The sequence below is a fragment of the Oreochromis niloticus genome, linkage group LG5 (genome assembly GCF_001858045.2).
Source record: "Oreochromis niloticus isolate F11D_XX linkage group LG5, O_niloticus_UMD_NMBU, whole genome shotgun sequence".
In the NCBI taxonomy this organism is placed as follows: domain Eukaryota; kingdom Metazoa; phylum Chordata; class Actinopteri; order Cichliformes; family Cichlidae; genus Oreochromis; species Oreochromis niloticus.
Window position 1 is genome coordinate 13054029 of NC_031970.2, and position 4392 is coordinate 13058420.

The window sequence follows — 4392 nt, forward strand, 5'->3', positions numbered from 1 at the left end:
GGCACAACATGATTCATGATTAGCTTCTACTACAAGTTTTAATTTGCTGAATGTAACATAGTATGGGAAATGTTTCATTGAACAGATGTCAGAAGTATGTGTAACAATAATTGTTGCTCAGGGATGGGTATACTAGTAGTACAAAAGAAATGTTCTGAAAACAGCAAACATGTTAAAAGAGTTTTGGGAAAAATAGAATCTTTTCTTTCTTTTTTTTTTAAGTAGGTAAGGGAGGGTGTGGCACCCTGAATATTTTGAGCGTCAAGAACAAGTCTCAGATGTGTTCCTTATGTGTTCGTGCCCCCCCCCCCCCCCCGTCCGACATAATCTTTTTTGTTTTTTGTGTGTGACAATAGTATGCATCATAGGATAGAGTGAAAAGCTCATTTGCTCCCATCTGATGTGATGTTACTGGCAATATTTAGTTTCGCCAGTAGGTGGCAGTGGCGGCTCAGACAAACGGATGACTGGCAAAAATAATCCCTCACAAAAGTAACAGCATCCACATCTGAACCAAAGACTAAAACAGTGAAATGTGGATTATTAAACATTAGGTCTCTCTCTTCCAAGTCAGTTAGTACATTACTTAATAACTGATCAACAAATTGATTTACTCAGCCTTACAGAAACCTGGTTACAACAGGATGATTATGTTAGTTTAAATTAGTTTAAATTGGTTTGCCTCTTACTTAGAGAGCAGAACATACTCTGTGATGCTAGCTAACAAATACTCCTCCCCTACTACACTCACTTGTGGAATATCTCAGGGCTCTATTCTGGGCCCTGTCCTATTCTCCCTATACATGCTCCCACTAGAAACATCAACATTTCAGAAACATCAAATTTCCTTTCACTCCTATGCGGATGATACACAGTTTTACCTCGCTCTAAGACCAGGTGTTGACAGTACGCTGCAGAAAGTTTCAGATTGTCTTAGCGACATACATTGCTGGATGTCTCTGAACTTTCTCAAATTAAGTCACAACAAAACCGACATTATAATTTTCGGTAAGCAAAACTCTGTTAGTCTCATAAGAAACAACTTGGGCCCACTACCAGCTAATGTATACCCCCATGTAAAAAATCTTGGTTTCATTTTCGATTCTACCCTCAAGCTGGATAAACATATAAACTCAGTTGTTTGTGGCTGTTTTTTCCAACTCAGGAGCATTTCTAAACTTATCTAAAGATCTGGAAACCCTTATCCATGCCTTCATATCATCACGTCTTGATTCCTGTAACTCTCTCTATTTAGGCATCTGTCACTCAAGCCTGTCCCACCTGCAACTTGTGCAAAATGCAGCTGCAAGGCTCCTGACAGGTACCAGAAAGAGAGAGACTATCACTCCGATACTTGCATTTTTACATTGGCTGCCAGTTAAATACAGAATTGATTTCAAGGTTTATTTGTTTTTAAAGCTCTCTCGAACTCTGCGCTCCTCCCATCAGTTGCTTTTATTAGTTCCACGCTCCCAGTTCAAATCTAGAGGTGACATGGCTTTCTCCATTGCCGCCCCGAGACTCTGGAACAGTCTCTCCTCTTCTATTAAATCCTCTTCCTCCTTGGAAACCTTTAAATCAAATTTGAAGACCTACCTATTTTCCAAGGCTTTTGGATCTCTTTGACACCTCTTTTATTCTGTTTTAGCTATTCTGGTCTGTTATCTCATTGGATGATGTGTGCATGTGTATACGTATACACGTATTTTATGTTCACGTATATGTTTTCATGTTTTTCACCTTATCTATTTTGTTATTTTTAATTTTATTATATTATCCATCTGTTCAGCACTTTGGCTGACACTCGATGTCCTTTAAATGTGCTATATAAATAAAGTTGACTTGACTTGACTAAATGTTTTGCCCAGAATACTGTATCCTATGCAAATGTTCAAAATCAAATCAAATCAAAATTTATTTATATAGCACATATTAAAACCAACAAAGTTGACCATAGTGCTTCACAGTCAATAAAAGCATGAGACAATTAAAACAAAACAATAAGAAATGTTGCCTCTCAGGATCAACAGAAAAACATTCTCAGAGATTGAGGGATTTTCTAAATTTCTTTCTAAATTTATATGGCATGGGAACAACTCTAGTCTAAAGATAAAGGTTTTACAACTGCCTATAGATGAGGGGGGTCAGGCACTTCCTAACCTTCTATACTATTACTGGGCTTGCCATGCACAAATAATTTCAGGGTGACTTCTTCAGTCCCCGATTCAGTCCCCTGACTGAAGAAGTCGCATCCTGCCTGCGCCCTGTGGTGGCAGATTTCTTTTCTCATGTATTAATCACATATTTAATCATATCACATTAGTTATAGTAATATCACTTTCTCACTTTACTATAGTAAGAGCACTCCTGTCACTAGTTTGCATGCATGTGGAATGTTAACACAGTGAGGCCATTGTAATGGGAGACGTTAAATAGATAGTGAGACTCCTTCTGCTTATCAGGGATGTAAATCCTTAGGTGACGGCCAAGCAGAAAACAAGGTCATAATTCTCTCTGTGAGGGAGAAGGTATAGCCCCCCCGTGAGAGTTTGTTGAATGTTCTTTGTCTGCGTCTCTGTATATAAGATGTAAGGGTGGTGGCCAAAATTCAGAGATGGTCCTGGCATTTCACTGGGATGCTCTCTCCACATTGCAGTGTGTTTATTAAACCCACTTCAAATCAAGCTCACTGGGTGTGTTGCAGGTTATTTTTAAAATTTCCATAACAGCCCTAAGACCGAAAAGATGTGAGACAGTTTCTGGGGCTGGCCGGCTACTATTGCCAGTTCGTGCCTGGGTTTGCAGACCTGACCAGCCCCCTAACTGATCTCACCCAGAAGGGTGCCCCAGGTCTTGTCCGGTGGACGGGGCAATGCCAGGTGGCGCTTGTGTGGGTCAAACAGTCTCTCTGTGGGGAGCCGCTGTTACACACACCTAACATTTCCCTCCCTTTTATCCTGCAGGCAGTAAGTTCGGCCGGATGTGGCCCCGGCCTCAGTTGGGCGATGGGGGTGTGTGGCAGGGGTGTGGTCTCTGGCCTGCTGCAGGGGAGGGGTTGGGTTAGTGAGCTCTCGAGGTGGCAGAGGAGACAGGTGTGTGTGTTAGTGGTGACTGATGACTCTCTCCCACTATATATGGTGACAGCAGAGACTGACGGGAAAATGTGCAGTGGAGGAGCTGTGGAAGGAGCTGCTCCCAGTCGAGTGTGCCTGAAACCAGGAACTAAAGGTAAGAACCTACCTCCAGGTACAAAAAGGAGGGGCTGCTTGTCTGACTTGATTAGTGTTAATATACCTGCTGTTATATAATGGACATGACTATTATATAACAATGCATATAACAATGCAGTTGTGGGCAATTCCTTCATTATGTCATTATCATTTAAGCAGATAAAAGGCCTGGAGTTGATTTGAGACATACTGTGCTGAAGTCCAGCTAAATGTAGATCATTTTTAATGTGCAGCGTTTCATAATAAACATGGACACTGACTCAAAAACATACAGCCAAAGCAACCCAGGAGTTTTTTTTTAAAGCAAAGAAGTGTAATGACCCCAATTCCAAGAGTGGAGAACCTTGAATGGCTAAGTCAGTCACCTGATCTTAACTCAATTGAGGATGAAGACTCAACTTCGGACAGTGTTTCCCTCCTGTTTCCCATTCCCTGATTGCTCCCTCTGTGTATTTAAGTCCTGTGTTTCTCTGTGTCTGTGTTGCGATCTACCCTCATTTCTGTCTGTCTGTCTGCCTGCCTGCCAGCCAGCCCAGGTTATTGTTATTTTCTGTTTAGTATTTGTATTCTCAGTTTTGCTAGTTCTCTGTTTGCCATCTAGCAATAAATCTGAGTTTGAGTTTACTTTCTGCCTCCGAGTGTCTGTGCATTGGGTCCTCCTTACCACCACTCCTGCCTGCACACAACCTTCACACGACATTAGAAATGAACATTTTATTTTCAGTTATTTAATTTGTCCAACTACTTTAGCGCTCCTAAAATGAAAGCAGTGTTAAAAATGCTTCAGTTCATTACATTTTTATGCAGTCTTTTTGTTCAATATACTGAATTAAAGCTGAAAGTCTGCACTTCAACTGCATCTGAGTTGTTTCGATTCAAATCCATTGTGGTAATGTACAGAACAAATATTTACATGTTGAAATATTTATGGACCTAACTGTATATACAAACATGATTCATAAAGACACAGGCACAGAAACGGGTAACTGAACAAGAAAGTCTTTGTTGCATAAAACGCTGCTATTTTTCACAACTTCGTTTTCTTTTAGTGCTTTAAAAACTGAACTTGACGAGCAATAAGCTGCAATAACTTTCTGAGCAGCACCTGAATGCAGCACTGAACCAGAACCCACTCCGTCTGCAGTAGCGGCATCTAGCGGTC